The 16944-nt window shown below is 40.2% G+C and overlaps 1 protein-coding gene and 1 long non-coding RNA gene across 23 annotated transcripts in view; both read right to left on the reverse strand.

Moving 5' to 3' along the window:
* MAGI1 (membrane associated guanylate kinase, WW and PDZ domain containing 1) overlaps positions 1 to 16944 on the reverse strand; it is a 680038-nt gene that overhangs the window by 545370 nt on the left and 117724 nt on the right. The window lies entirely within an intron of this gene.
* The window catches only part of LOC141585385 (uncharacterized), a 118601-nt gene that overhangs the window by 52162 nt on the left and 49495 nt on the right, over positions 1 to 16944 (reverse strand). Inside the window, exon 1 of the long non-coding RNA XR_012518811.1 lies at positions 1 to 16944. This exon is cut by the window's right edge and continues 49495 nt beyond it. This is a non-coding gene — a long non-coding RNA (uncharacterized LOC141585385).

Consider the following 16944-nt stretch of genomic DNA (forward strand, 5'->3'; position numbering starts at 1 on the left):
CTGAGGTCTGGAGTTCAAAACCAGCCTTGCCAACATGGTAAAACCCTGTCTCTACTAAAAATACAAAAATTAGCCAGGTGTGGTGGCGCACATCTGTAGTTCCAGCTACTTGGGAGACTGAGGCAGGAGAATTGCTTGAACCCAGGAGATGGAGGTTGCAGTGAGCCGAGATCACACCACTTCATTCCAGTATGGGTGACAGAGCAAGACTCCTTGGAAAAAGAGGGAAGAAGGGGATGGGAGGGGAGGCCAGGGGAGGGGAGGTGAGGGAAGGAAAATTCTAAATTCCTCAAAGCCTTGTAAATCTAACAAATTAGAAAGGAGCACAGTGTACTTAATCTTTGAGGAAACTGTCAACATTGTACCATAACTTTTTGATCCAGTTCTCACCTTTTCCAACTAATTCCAGACAGTAAAGAGACACCACCACCCTGAGGGCTGATATTCCACAAAACATGCAGCAAGGAGAGCCAGTGAGGGTGAGAACAGCCTAGACTGACTGACCAACCCTACTTCAGTTTCTGTTTTGCCTGCTTGACATTCAAAATTAGAAGAGGCGATAAGGACACCCAATCTCAGGCCCCTTCTCACCTACCACATCTTCATAGAGACATCCAGCCTCTGAGATATCAAATGGGGTGACAGGAAGCTTGGTTCCTGCTAAAACACCTCCAGTGAATGGCCACTGCCCTTAGAACAAAATCCAAACCTCTGACCATGGTCTTCAGGGCCCTGCAGCCTGGCCTCTGCTGCCCTTCTCAGCCTAGCTCCCACCGTTCTCCCCAAGACCCACCTCATCCACCACGCCAAGCTCTGCCCACTTCTAGAGCTTTGCTTCCACCGTCCCTTAGCCCAGCATGCCCTTTCTCCATCACTCATATCTCTGGCTTTCTCATTCTCCAGGTCTTAGACCACCATGGCTAAGAGAGATCACCTACCCACCATTCGGTTCACAAGTATCATTGACAAAATAGTGAAGGGTTTAATTGTTTACAATCTGCCTCCCTCTCCTCACTAGACTGGAAGCTCCAGGAGGGCTGGGCCATATGCTGGTCACCATGTGGATACAGCATCTGCCACATAGGGAGGGTGACCAGGTACATAAGGTGGTGACTGCCTCGTGAAGCTGCCCATCTCCTCTTTGGACAGCATTTGAAGACAAAGCTTAAGCAGGTAACAGAACAAGAAAAGGCCTCATCCTGGAACTTTCTCTATTATGGAAATCAATATATATTCAACAAAATTAGGTACTCCATATGGGGGATCTTAACCAGAACCCCACATTACAATACACAGGGGAGCTTAAAAATAACACTAAAAATAAGAATAACACTAATACTGCTGCCTATCATGTATCACCAAGATTCTGATTTAATTTGATATTAAATCTGGTTTATCTGATTTAAATGATATGATATTCAGCTAGAGTTGAGACCTACTGCTTTAGAGCACCATTTCTCAAACTATTTGTAAGAAAGGACCAGCTGTTTCTTCCCAAAGTATCAAAAGACAATAAAAATTAATGACTATAAAAAACACATGCACACCCTATAAAACACAAGACCCAACTTTTAATTATTAAATTCAACAGATATACAATTGTCCTGTGCAATTATTATTATATTTCTTTTTCTTAGCATGGAAAACACAGTGAGATCTCATCTCTATGAAATAATTTTTTTCCTATTTAGCTGGGCATGGTGATACACACCTCCAGTCCCAGCTACCTGGGAGGCTGAGATGGAAGGATCACTTCAGCCTGAGAGATCAAAGTTGCAGGGAGCTATGATCATGCCACTGCACTCCAGCCTGAGTGACAAAACCTTTAAAAAAAATTATTTTTCTTATTTTTTTAAAGACAGGGTCTCACTCTATCACCCAGGTCACTCCTGAAATCCTGGGCTCGAATGATCCTCCCACCTCAGCCTCCCAAGCAGCTAGGATTACACACGCAGCCAATTACTATTAGATTTCTAAATTCTAAGTCTCAATTTCTATGTTTATATCATTGTACACAGGTTAACAAAAACAGACTTTGAACCTCAGCTCAGGTCTACAGAGCAAATTTAGAGTAGCACTACTCAGAGGTTACAGAAAAAGGACAAAATGTAGTCTAACAACTTAGTTGAGAAGTACACCCTACTCAAATTATACTACACAGCAGTAAAAGGCTACATATCTAGTCAGAAATATGCCAAATAGATCAAAACAGACTTGTCATCTAACAGATTTTTGTGGTGCTTTCCAGAGGTAAGAGTTCTCCGAGTGTTTTGAAAATACCGAAATAATAGAGTTTCTGGGATGGTTTATGCACAATTAAGGCATTCTCTTATTAAAAACATAACCTTGCTTTTGCTCACTTGGTTTCTTTAACATCAATTTATTTGAGCATGTGCTTTGTGTTAGCTAATAATGTAGACATGTGTCATTCTTCTCCCTGAAAATATATGATTACCACGAAGGCAGATCTTGAAAATGGTAGCATCTGATAATAAAAAGAATATATTACTCAAAATAGGACTAAACTAGGAAAGGGCGATTGGTGGCTTGAAATGAAGTCAAGGATGGGAGACACCAATATGGGTTGGAATAGCACATAAAGGCTCCATGAAGAAGGAAGCACCAAGGCTGGTGGTTAGGATGAGGCAGGCAGATGGGAGCAGGGAAGGAATTTCAGCCCAGTCTGAAAGGGCAGCATGTCCACTGGTCAGTTTAACACAGAGCTGAACCACAGAAGGGGAAGATGCAATGGGTGGGCTTCTTTTCCCAGAGGGGATCACCCTCCCTTTCTCCCAGGACCATTCCTGCCCTCCTCAGTATCCATAAAACACAATGTTCTCATTAAACTCTCAAAGGAAATGCCAAAGACAAAGAAAAATTTCATTAATCAAAGTCAAAATCTATAGCCATCCTAGCTGGGCGTGGTGGCTCATATCTGTAATCCCAGCAATTTGGGAGGCGGAGGCGGGCAGATCACTTGAGGTAAAGAGTTTGAGACCAGCCTGACCAACATGGTGAAACCCCATCTCGATAAAAATACAAAAATTATGTGGGCACGGTCGTGGATGCCTGTAATCCCAGCTACTATGGAGGCTGATGCAGGAGAATTGCTTGAACCCAGGAGGCGGAGGTTGCAGCGAGCTGAGATCATGCCATTGCACAACAGCCTGGGTGACAGAGCCAGACTCTGTTATAAGTAAAATTCTGATGCCGCAAAAAAAAAATAGCACTCAAAGATAAATCCTCTCAGCAAGGCAGTTTCTTCTCTAGAAGGGTGCAGCTCATGGATGAAGCCACACGTTTGGACAAGGCAGGGAACGGGTACTTATGCCTGACAAGTCGTCCCTACGGCTGTGTCGTTCCCCTATTGCTTAGGGTTAGACTGCACAAGGTAGACTAATCCCGACTGGCGATTTCAAAGAGAGCAGGGGTCCGAACTGGAGTGGCAGGGTGGGTGTTTTGGCAGAAAAGACAGTTACAGACAGTCAGAGCAGGCAGCCAGGGTTGACCGAGGTCAAAGAAGGTGACTGGAGCAGGTGACCGGGATGAGTCAGGATGAAGCTGGGGCCAGGGGATCAGATGTGAACTACTGACTAGAACTGGTGGAGAAAGTTGTTTACTGGAATTACAAGGAAGTTAAACTTTAAAATAGAGAAATAAAGAATCAGAGAGCTGAACATACTGACTATACTGATTCTTTGAAGAGAAACTTAGGGTTCACTATAACAATTCGTCTCAAAAAAAAAAAAAATAGAGTTTACAGCCATGCTAGTAAGTTTCAAAAAAAAGTGGAGAACTTGACAATGTACTTCTGGACATCAACAGTGGTGGAGAAATGAGGTTTCACTTTTGTCTCTACCACTGATCCACAAATTCTGTGAGAAAAAATTTGTCTCTTATTCACTTTACCTCACCAAAAAACAAGCAAACAAAAAAAAAAAAAAAAAAAAAAACTCCATTTGGTGAAGGCTAAGGATTTTTAAAAAGAAATGGCTTGATGACAAAACTAACATGAATTCTACTCTACTGCCTAAGGAGAGCCCTTAATTAGATTTTTCAAATTGCTAAGAATATCACTGCTTAACTCCCTTTGGTTTCAAATATAGCATGATGCATAATATTACTGAAAATAAACATTTTATTAATATATACATTATTCCCATGGATCCTTTAGATAACCCTAGTGGGTGGATGAGATCATCCTTTTCATAGGCTGAGAACTGGTAAGGCTGAGTTATTTGCTCAAAGTCCTACAGCTTGTCAGTGACAAAAACAAGTCTTAAACCCAGGTCTCTGTTGCCAAATCCTTTGAAGGTCACCATATGCAAAATACTTATCCCCCAACACCCACCCACCTTCCCTGGAACTTATAACAACTCAGCCAGTCAAGCTTTGGCTATGGAAATATAAGCAACTTTGGAAGTAAAATAGACACATTAAAAGCAAAAGCACAGATTGGTTAAAAATCTAGGAATGTGCTGCCCTCCGGAAATGACAAACCAAAAGTCTTTATCTTTTTCAGGTTGAAGTCTTCAGTGGACCTGGTGTTTCGAAATGCCTAGTCATGAATTTTCAGAGTTGCCATTGCTCCCTCTAACTTCCCTCTAACTCCCTGTGAGCCTGAGGCTATTCCTTCTCCATCCCAATTACTTTCTCAAGCATCCGATGGTGTTTTCAGGCTTGTTCCTGCCTCAGAGTCTTGGTGCTTGTCATTCACTTTTTAGGAAACACTCTTGCTGCCAGTATTCATTTGCCTGACTTGGCCCCATATTTGTGTCTCAACTCAAAATATCCCCTCTGCCAAGGAGCTAACTAGGAATACCCTGTCACATGTTACCCCAGCTCCATTATTCTCTGTCGAATCCCTCTGTTTTACTTTCTCTCTAGTACTTATGATTAACTGAAATTCTTATGATTCATGGGGCATGCAAACACCACATGAGCATAACTAAAAATGACAGAATCAAAATTAACACAAGAAATACACCAAATGCCACTCATTAACAAACATGCCCTGAAGGAAAAGTTCTTATAAATAAATTCAAGGCCAGGAGCAGTGTCTCATGCCTGTAATCCCAGCACTTTGGGAGGCCGAGGCAGGTAGATCACAAGGTCAGGAGATCAAGACCATCTTGGCCAACATGGTGAAACCTCGTCTCTACTAAAATACAAAACATTAGCCCGGTATGGTGGCATGTACCTGTAGTCCCAGCTACTCAGGAGGCTGAGGCAGGAGAATCACTTGAACCTGGGAAGCAGAAGTTGCAGTGAGCCAAGATCACACCACTGCACTCCAGCCTGGGAGACCAAGCAAGACTCCATCCCAAAATAATAATAATAATAATAATAATAATAATAATAAATTCAAAATAACACAAGACATCAAATACTGAATATTTTGCTAGCTCACACACAGCACACAGTAAGAAACATTAAAAGGTAGTATATGCAGAAAATGTCTACCAAACAACAAAACACCAACCTCTTTCTCCTAGTGTTGAACACTCTTCCCTCTGCCAGTACTGTCCAGAATAATCCTTATTTTATTTTTTTTTTTTAGACGGAGTCTCACACTCACCAGACTGGAGTGCAGTGGCACAATCTGGGCTCACGGCAACCTCTGCCTCCCTGGTTCAAGCAATTCTCCTGCCTCAGCCTCCCGAGTAGCTGGGACTACAGGCATGTGCCATTATACCGAGCTAACTTTTCTATTTTTAGTATAGATGGGATTTCACCATGCTAGCTAGGCTAGTCTCAATCTCTTGACCTTGTGATCCACCCGCCTCAGTGTCCCAAAGTGCTGGGATTACAGTCATGAGCCACACACCCGGCAATCCTTAATATTACTAAATGAAACAACTTTGAATTTCTGCAAATTATCTTCTATATTTTTCTCTCTATGAAATAAGTGAGATTGCAAATATCAGCTAAGAAAAAACTAATATCTGATCTGTCCAATGTAAAGTATATTAAGACTCCCTGGCCGACCTCCCCCTCCGGAAAACGTGAATCAGTCTTTCCAAGAGACTCCTGAGGCAGCTCTCCAGCATGCCTTATCATTAGAGGATTCGCTTGGCCACTAACCATAATGGCCATTCACAGTCTACATTACCTGCTACAACACAGTGGGGCAGAAACTCAGAAGTCTGTTTATTTTCAGCATGTTATGCTGACACGAATCAATTTTTTAATAAAAGTGGTAAATTTATGGTTTTAAAATATAGACGATGACTTCTAGCTGTGATCAAATAACCCATTTTCTAGGGATGGCCTTTTATAGTGCCAATTCCATGCACAACTGGTAATCAAGTTAAGGTGTGTCTATGAGCAAGTATTCTCATTACCAAAAGCCTTCGCTTACAGTGCTTCACGAAACTACCCTCAAAATGTATTCCAGTAAATGAATTCTGTCTTCCTGTACTAACACCATTACTAAAGTACTAGTATCTACGTTATTTCCATAGCCCACCTTTAAGGAATTAATGTAGTTTGGGCATGGTGGCTCATGCCTATAACCTCAACACTTTGCAAGGCAGAGGCAGGAGGATCACTTGAGCCCAGGAGTTCAAGATCAGCCTGGGCAACAAAGTGAGACCCGTCTCTACAAAAAAAATTTGTTTAATTAGCTAGGCGTTGTGGCACACACCAGTAGTCTCAGTTACTTGGGAGGCCAAGGTGGGAGGACTGCTTGAGCCCAGGAGGTTGAAGCTGCAGTGAGCTGTGATCACACCACTGCCTTCCAACCTGGGTGACAAATCAAGACCCTGTCTCAAAAAATAATAATTAGCCCAGCTGGTCCAATGGTAAGGAGTTATCAGAACTTATTAACATTAGTGTCACTAAATTTGGCATATAACCCCCACTGCTAAATTTGACTGGCTTTAAAAAAAAGTTTTTTAAATAAATTAATAATAATAATAATAATAATTAGCCCAATGTGGTGGTAGGTACCTATAATCTCAACTACTCAGAAGGCTGTTGCAGGAGGATCACTTCAGCCCAAAAGGTCAAGGCTGCAGTGAGCAGAGATCGTAGCACTGCACTCCAGCCTGAGTGACAGACTGAGACCCTATAACCCAAAAAAATTTTATAAATTTACAAAGAAAAGAATTTAAAGTAACTGCTGCCAGCTTTATTTCAGGAATGTAGGGATTCCAAGCAAGATCATCAAACAGAAGTAGTATCTACACCAGTGATCACTAATCTTTTTGGCACCATGGACCAGTTTGGTGGAAGACAGTATTTTCACAGGCTGGGGGTGGGGGATGGTTTGGGGATGGTTTGGGGAAGAAACCATTCCACCTCAGATTAGATTCTCATAAGGAGAATGCAACTAGATCCCTCACATGTGCAGTTCACAACAGGGTTCATACTCTGATGAGAATCTAATGCCACCACTGATCTCACAGGAGACGGAGCTCAGGTGGTAATGCTCACTTGCCCACTGCTCACCTCCTGCTGTGCACAGCCCAGTTCCTAACAGGCCATAGACCAGCATCGGTCGACGACTTGGAGGTTGAGGACCCCTGATCTAGCTCATAACCTTTTGTCTACGTTTGGATAATATTATCTTAAATAACTGAATATAAAACAATAAACATGTTTAAGTATTTGGGGCTGCCAAAGTAAAGAGTTCCAGACTACTTTTGTTAAGAGATAGATATAACGATATAACTGAGAATCTCACATTGGAAAAAGATCTTTTTATCCCTCATGAAAAAGTACACTAGTTCTCACAATGAAAATACATTAAAAAATGAGCATAAATACAATGTCATATTGTTGACAATAACAAGTCTTTCGAATGCATATTCCAGAGGAAAAACAAGCACTCCTGAAAATCAATCAGTGAAAAACAACCAATAAAGTATGCCACCACTGCAAGTGGCTTTCCTGTTTACATACTAATGGAAGTGGTAGCTGGGGCAGCACCATGCCAAATACTTACATGATGGGGGACGTGGGGCCATGAGATAGCTGGGAAAGTGATCATCTAAGAGTCACTACTGCTTATTAAAGAACTACTTGAAGGCCAGCCGTGGTGGCTCATGCCTGTAATCCAAGCACTTTGGAGGCCAAGGCGGGCAGATCACCTGAGGTCGGGAGTTCAAGACCAGCCTGACCAACATGGTGAAATCCCATCTTAAAAAAAGAACTACTTACTTAAAATACCCTGAGGTAAAAACAAGTGACCCTCAAATCCCCATCAGAAATCTACAGTGGCTTCCCATCACTGTCAGGCCATAATCCCAAAATACCTCTTCGATTTACTTCCTGACACAAAGGTCCTGACCTAATAGTTAAATCTCTGCTCATCACCTATCCAACACAATAAATGGATGTCTACCTTCAGGCCTCTTTCAGACATGGTGGACTTTTGCTATCCAACATCTATTTTCCCCATTTCTGAGAGAAACAATCCAGTTTTGTCAGACAAAAATAGCTTATCTCAATGGGCTGGTTTAGGCATTTTACTCAAGCTGGGACATTTGAATGTCTGTCCATGGAATTTGAATCTCAAGCAGAAAAAGACTGAAAAGGGCTGGAGTTGGATCATCCTCTGGGGAACGCTCTACGGAGATGTGGCTTCAGGTCCCTCCACCAGCAGCCCCAGGGCTGCCCAGCATCAGCCTTTCTGATCCCATTTTTCAAGTATTCCTCAGATCCTGTAAACTACTCCATGTATCTATTGTTTGTTTACAACAAATTCCTTTTCTGCTTAGAGTGGATTCAGGGTAGACTTTTGCCACTTAGGACCAATCCTAACTCACATGCTTATTAAAGTCATTCTTAAACCTTGGGATCAAAACTCAATACCCCTGATTATTTTTAAGCCCTTCAAAGCCACACCCCAACAGCATGACCACTGTCTCTTCAAAACTTATATAAGTCTATTATATATTCTTACTGTTTTCATTTACTCCGCTTCTCCAACCAAATCACCAAATCATACTTTTGTAGCCCATTGGATTATTTCCGAGCATCAAACCTGGTACCTAGAAGGTGATACAAATTTTTTATTTAGTATTAATGTTTCTGTGTAAGGCACTGTGCTTAGTGGCTTCCCATTCATTGCTGTGTTTAATTCCTCAATATAGGTGGGGGTTACCCCATTTGGAGGATAACCACTCCAAGGCAAAGGGATTAACTTGCCCAAGGGCATTTACAACTACTAAGTGGACAAACTAAGATTTAAATTCAAATGTGCCCTTGAAAGCCTAAATTGTCCATCACTGATGATGATAGAACTTGAAAGGGAAAAGGTAGTTATGAAAACAATTCTGTCTTAGGAATATATATTTTGTCATCTCAGATCTAGATATGAAATTCTGCCCACTGACATGTTCATGAACCCAATCTTGAAAGCTATTTAGATTTAAATGAAACAATGCATTACTTCAGGTAAATGGAAAACAAACAAAACTCTGATCTCTTAAAAAAACAAACAAAAAAAAAAAAAAACAGAGTTCTGCTTCCTAAATCATACAAATTATGTTCTCAGACTGTAGAATTTCTCTCTAATCTGCTCTGACAAAACCAAGTCAGGGGCCAGGGAGACTTGAACAGCAGGCTGAGAAACTGCAAGAGCCCAGTCTGGGACAAAAAACTAGCTACAAGGAGATAATTCACATATGGATCATTATGATTTGGGGATGGTTAAAAGCAGCTCACATCTGGTTTTATTTGGGCTCCCTGTTTTGTCTAATAAACAAGTATATGTTTGGCTTAGACAAATAAATACGGGTAACAGAAAAGTGTTTTTCAAGTCACATACAAAGTAGGATTCGTTTGGGGAATAAAGACCGCCACCTGGAAAACCAAATTCACTAAAGTACCTCACCAAGAGACCCTGAGCAAGTGACTTAATCCCTTAGGACCAGTTTCCTTAATCAAACGGGGAAATAAGATTGTTTTTAAATTACCTCAGAAGATTATTATGAGAATCAAAAGAAAGCACACATGAAAAATTTTTTCAACTCTGACAAGACATTAACAAATATGCCAAGAAGAGGTCAAGCAAGTCTACATACAAGTGGACAGGTTTGTCAAATACACTATAAATGGCTATACTAGGTACAAGTCACGACAGCAGAACTAGACACAGCGCCTATATCAGCCAACAATCTATCAGACATCATGAAGAATAAAGTAAACTTTTACTTAGTCTGATATCTGTAAATACTACCAAGCCATGAAGGGCTGGGAGTGGCAGCTCAAGCCTTTGGGAGGCAGTTTGGGAGGCAAGGCAGGAGGATCAACTGAAGTCAGGAGTTTGAGACCAGCATGGCCAACGTGGTGAAACCCCGTCTAAACTAAAAATACAAAAATTAGCCAGGCATGGTGGCGCGCACTTGTAATCTCAGCTACTCGGGAGGCTGAGGCACAAAAATTGCTTGAACCCAGGAGGCAGAGGTTGCAGTGAGTGGAGATTGTACCACTGAACTCCAGCCTGGGAAACAGAGAGTCTGTCTCAAAACAAACAAACAAAAATAATAATAAATAATAAATAAATAATTCTAAGTCATGAAGTTCAATTCTTTGATAACCATTTTTTCATATTAGACAAACTTGCACTTAGATGGAATTGGGATTATTCTTCCTGTCTAACCCCCCAGAAAATCCAAAATATGGTTCAATGCTTTCAGGTAATTTCTACCTAAATTTGGGAGAGGCAACCCCAAAGTATGGCCTGTAGAAAGCTAATAGGTATAGGTTGTTTTGGAAAATGGGGAGGTGGCGTTCAGAAATGAGAGATTCCAGAAAAGGTTCTGTCATTTCACTAAATTTGGGAAATGCTGCGTTGCACAAAACAGGTTCCTTAAACACAGTATCGCTTGGAGCATTTACCATGAGATGTCTTTTAAATCCCTAAGGATGTATTGGAATAAAAAGCATTTTCCCAAACTTATTTGACAGAGCATCCTTCAGGCAGCTGTTTCATGGAAAGCAGACCAAAAACACAGCAGAAGACAGTTAACAGAGGAAATACATGGAAAAGAAATTCCTTCAGAACATACCATATTTTTTTAAGGCAATGTAAATAAAGAGTATCATGGAGGAATTCTACCACTGTCTGTGTATCCCAAGGTCTTTATCTTCAATTCAAAGGTTCTTAACACTCCTGAATATTATTGGTAACTTAGAAAACACTCACATGGAGCCGGAAATCCGTTGCTTTAGAGCCAGAAAGTCAATTAGGAAGGAAGAGGCAAAGGGAGGGGGAAAGGATCTTAGACCCTCCTTTCTCCCTTAATGCTTACTAACAACTAATTTGCTTTCATGTTTTCTCCATTAGATTTAGCTTCATTATCAAAATCACCTCAGGGCATATTATAATCAACCAAACATCAGTCTTCAGGAAATGCACCATATGACTACAACCACAGGTCAGCAGACATATTCAGCCAGCATAAACCTGGCAGGGACTTCTACCAACAGAGGGCCTTCTGTGAAAAGCCTGAAAAAAGTCAACTCTCTGTTGCACATTGAGCAATGTAAATCCAGCAATATTTATTTCAGATCAAGGATCGATCTGTTAACTAATTAATCTGAACCCATAAACTAACACATTCCAACAGGAATACTTCCTGGTTTAATGGTTTCTGCTATCACAAATTCAAATGCCATCAGGGGCCATGCAAATAACCTTAACTAGTGAAGCAGATAAGGCCTGAGAAAGTAGAGAATTGCAAAGACCAAGGGGAAACCTGAGAGTTCAAACCAACCCTCAAGGCATTCATGCTCAATTCAATTAAAACATAGTGCTGACTCTGGCTCCCCTCAGAAAAAACAGAGCAGGTGTAGTCCAAATTCAGCCCACAGGCTACCAAATTGAGAACTCCAGGAGGGTCCCTATCCTTAAGAGGATTTGAGACTAATGTTTGACAAATGCCTAATGAGCCTATTAAATTTACTAATCACAAAGTTGAAAACAGTGTCAACCCAAATGTGTCAAACACATTTTCTATGGTAGATGGATACTTGCAGGGTATATGTACACATACAAAGCGTTTCAGCACTGTACAACTGAGTTCAATGCCTTAGTAACCTGCTGTGTGACCTGGGGTAAGGTATGTTAGCTTTCTAAGCATCAACATCCCCATCTATAAAATGAAGATATTACCAGTTCCTTGGGGTAGTAGTGAAAGTTACACAGGAATAAATTTGTGAAGCTCTCAGCATGTAGTAGGCACTCAATAAATGACGGTTAATAATCTTTATTACAAAGTATATTTAGGCTAGTATTATAATGCATTTAGAACAATTCACGTGAGGATAAAGTCAATCTCAGGTAAATTGTGTGGTAAATGATGTTGATCAGTCCCGTGAAAGAAACTGCTAATCGTGTGACCAGTCTCTCTTAGCATCCTGCCAGAGAGAAGTCATGAAAGGATGCTGGTGCCATCTCATGGTAATGTTCAGAGCCCAGAGGAGATAAAAATGCTAGTACTGTTCACATTTGAACAGCAGCTTGTACACATTTAGCGTTAATTCTGTTAAATATTTTTAAACACTCAATTCAGAAGTGTAAATCCAAACACCAACAGGATGCTAATACAGCTCTCCATGCCAAACACCTTGCAATGTGCACAGTTGTTTGCCCTCCAAAATTCACACCCGTTCAAATTACTCTTCTCACCTTGTCTTCCAGCAGATGATCTGCACACTTGCCCCTTTTTAGACACTGACTGCTTTCTCCTACAGAAAATTTAAATTCCAACTTGTTTGGGTCTTTTTCTTTCCTTTTTTTTTTTTAATCCCTGAAGAGACTGGACTGGGAAGAGGAAAAATGATGAAGTAATAGCACACAGGTGCTTCCTACCTAATTAAAAGAGAAGTTTACAGCTGCACTGGTAGTGAATCATCCCTATGGGTTATCCACGTGTATCCTTCGAGTGGCACGTAGTTCCATCAAGAGCCATATTCCATATGCTTTCCCGAAAACTGTCTTCTCTTTGCCTGGTAAAACGATGATTATCAGGTAACTAATGGCATTTTATACTTCCTGGCTTTCCTCTCTATGGACAAACCAGTTCATTTGTGTTTCCTTATTTCTAAAAATAAATAACCCTGAAAAAAGACTCAGAACTTCGTGAATCAAGCTTTGATTTATATTGAATCAAAGTGTACCATCAGTGACAAAAAGCAAGAGGCAAATTTGTGTATATATTATCATTTCTGTGTAAGAAATACATATATACTTATACACACATAAAATGTGAACATATTTATATAGCATGATATATATGCATATAATTTATAAAATATTCAATATACAGTATATTATACATATATATATTCATGTATTTCTTTCTTTTTTTTTTTTTTTTTTTTTTTAAACAGAGTCTTGCTCTGTTGCTCAGGCTGGAGTGCAGTGGCACATTCTCAGCTCACTGCAACCTCTGCTTTCTGGGTTGAAGCGATTCCCGTGCCTTAACCTCCCAAGAAGCTAGGATTGCAGGTACGTGCCAACACACCCAGCTAATTTTTTTGTATTTTTAGGACAGGCAGGGTTTCACCATGATGGCTAGGCTGGTCTCAAACTCCTGGCCTCAAGTGATCCACCCATCTCAGCCACTGTATTAGTCTGTTCTCACGCTGCTTGATAAAGACATATCCAAGACCAGGTAATTTGTAAAGAAAAAGAGGCTTAATGGACTCACAGTTCCATGTGGCTGGAGAGGCTTCACAATCATGGTGGAAGGCAAAAGCCACATCTTAAGTGGCGGCACGCCAGAGAGAAAATGAGAGTCAAGTGGAAGAAGAAAACCCTTATAAAACCATCAAATACTGTGAGACTTTTTCACTACCACGAGAACAGTATGGGAAAAACCACCCCGTGATTCAGTTATCTCACACCAGGTCCCTCCCACAACACATGGGAATTATGGGAGCTCCAATTAAAGATGAGATTTGGGTGGGGAAACAGTTAAACCACAACAACCTCCCAAAGTGCTGAGATTACAGATGTGAGCCACTGTGCCTGGCCTATATTCATGAATTTCTTACTTAAGCATATATATATCATACACACACACACAAACACAAACACATACACATACACATACACACACACATCCTGCCACTACCTCCAGAAAAAAACAAATGATAGAATAATGAGGATTGGAGAAGACAGTTGACTGGGATAAGACCTACTGTTCTCATTATATACTTTTTAAAATCTTTGATAATTGTACATCTGATAAATATATTAATGGTTCAAAAAAGTTACCTTTAACTTCTTTAAAAATTTGTCTGGACTGCCAGGTATTTTCTTATATTTTAAATTTTTTATATCAAAGGCAATTGAAATAATCTGTTTTTATTTCTTAAGCTTATCCTTAGACTTTCTACGTTCTTACATATAAAGAAAAAAACATCTAGAAAGATACATATCAAACCACTAACTCTTAAGGATGAGGAGTTACCTGGGGCTACAGAGTTTCCTTTTTCCTCTATCCTTCTGTATCACTAGTAGCACTTTTGAAATTGAAAAATAAAACCAACAATGAAATACCGCTACCCACCTATTAGCATGGCTAAAATCCTCAACACTCACAAAACCAAATGCTGGCAAAGATGAGGAGCAACGAGAATTCTCACTCTGCTTATGGGAATGCAAAATGATATTGCCACTTTGGAAGATAGTTTGGCAGTTTCTTACAAAACTAAACGTAATCTTACTACACAATCTGGCTAACAATCATGCTCCTTGGTATTCAGCCAAAGGAGGTGAAAACGTATGTCCACACAAAAACCTGAACATGAAAGTTTAAAGAAGCTTTATGTGCAATTATCAAGTCATCCTTCGGTAAATGAATAGATAAAACAACTATGGTACATCTAGACAAGGGAATCTTATTCAACACTAAAATGAAATACCATCAAGCCATGAAAACACATGGAGGAAACTTACAAATGGTTACTGCTAAGTGAAAGAAACCAATCTGAAAAGGATACATAATATATGACTCAAATTATCTAATATTCTGGAAAATGCAAAACGATGGAAATAGTAAAAAGATCAGAGGTTAAGGGGGTGGGAAGATAAATAAGCAGAGCACTGAGGATTTTTAGGTGGTGAAACTAGTCCGTATGCTATAATGGTGGACACGTGTCATTATATATTTGTCTAACCCTATAAAATGTACAACACCAAGAATGAACCCAAACATAAATTACAGTCTTTGGGTAATAATGATGTGTCAATGGAGGTTCATCAATTCTAAAAAATATGCCATCTTGGTGGAGGACATTGACAGATAATGGGGAAGCTGTGCACAGGCTAGAAGAAGAGGGTACATGGGAAATCTCTGTACCTTTCTCTCAATTTTATTTTGAATCTTAAAATGCTCTAAGAAAGTCTATTGTTTTTAAATAGCTACTCAGAAAAACAAAGGCATAAAACTAAATTAATTTTACAGTTACAAAGAGAATAGCTAAACACTGAGGTAGAGTCAGAATCAGTAAACATGAATTCCTATTATTAAGCATTTTTATTAAATCCCCAGAAGGGCACCTGTAGTTTAAGAAGGAATTTACATAACTCTATCAGGTCAGTTTTCTGCACTCTTTACTTTTGCTTCTCTTGGTTAAAAATCTGGGGTTGGGAACATTCACCTGTACATTATACTTTTTTGAGGATCTATAGTAATGTCTTTCTCCACAAGATTCATAAACTGATTTCTTTTGCCAACAAATGAGCTGTTTTCATCCTATTGCTTCATGGCCACACATGTCAGCTTAAAATTATTGTTTGCTTAAACTCAGAGAATTTAAAATGTTCTTCTCTTCAAATTATCCCTACCAACAAATAAAGGCAAGTTAAGGAAAATGCTTACAAAAAGTTAAGAGGAATTCAATTATACTGCAGACTGATCTGTTTTTCTTAAGGAAGGATAAATATACTCATTAAAAAAAAAAAAAACATAAACTACCCAAAAGGGTATAAAATTGGAATCCCAAATTATTCTGGCAAACAACAGTGTGCCCACAAGGGCACACACTACACATGAAACCAGATAATACGATTAACATTGATTTGCGAAGACTGAAGACTATCAGTTTTCATGATCATTGCTCAACAGAATTTCACCGGCTTTTTTCCTTTGGAGAACAGTAAATTAATTTCATTGAATTTGAGGGAGCTTTACCCCCATAAGACAAAATGCTGACTTCTCGTTCTGAAATTATAATTGTAAGAACAATTAGATTTTCTATTTCTTTTTTGTTTTGTTTTGTTTTTTGTTTTGTTTTGTTTTTGAGACGGAGTTTCGCTCTTGTTACCCAGTCTGGAGTGCAATGGCGCGATCTCGGCTCACCGCAACCTCCGCCTCCTGGGTTCAAGCAATTCTCCTGCCTCAGCCTCCTGAGTAGCTGGGATTACAGGCACACACCACCATGCTCAGCTAATTTTTTGTATTTTTAGAAGAGACAGGGTTTCACCGTGTTGACCAGGATGGTCTCGATCTCTTGACCTCGTGATCCACCCGCCTCGGCCTCCCAAAGTGCTGGGATTACAGGCTTGAGCCACCGCGCCCGGCCTGATTTTCTATTTCTTAACCTCCAAAATGCTTACACAAGCCCCAGATTTAATGGCTCATGCCTGTAATCCCAGCCTGTGGGAGGCCACGTCAGAAGGATCATTTGAGCCCAGGAGTTTGACACCAATCTGGGCAAACAGAGGGAGACCCCATCTCTACAAAAATATTTGAAAATTAGCCAGGAGTGGTGGCACGTAACTGTGGTCTGATCTACTTGGGAGGCTGAGGGGGAGAATCTCTTGAGCCCAGGAGTTTCAGGTCGTAGTGAGCTACAATTGTGGTACTGCACACTAGCCCAGGTGACAAAGCAAGACCCTGCCCCTCCCCTCAACAAAAAAATAAATAAAAAGAAACAAACAAATGAAAAATACATACACAAGAGAAGGCATCAGGAGGTAAC

The sequence above is a fragment of the Saimiri boliviensis genome, chromosome 8 (genome assembly GCF_048565385.1).
Source record: "Saimiri boliviensis isolate mSaiBol1 chromosome 8, mSaiBol1.pri, whole genome shotgun sequence".
Classification (NCBI taxonomy): Eukaryota; Metazoa; Chordata; class Mammalia; order Primates; family Cebidae; genus Saimiri; species Saimiri boliviensis.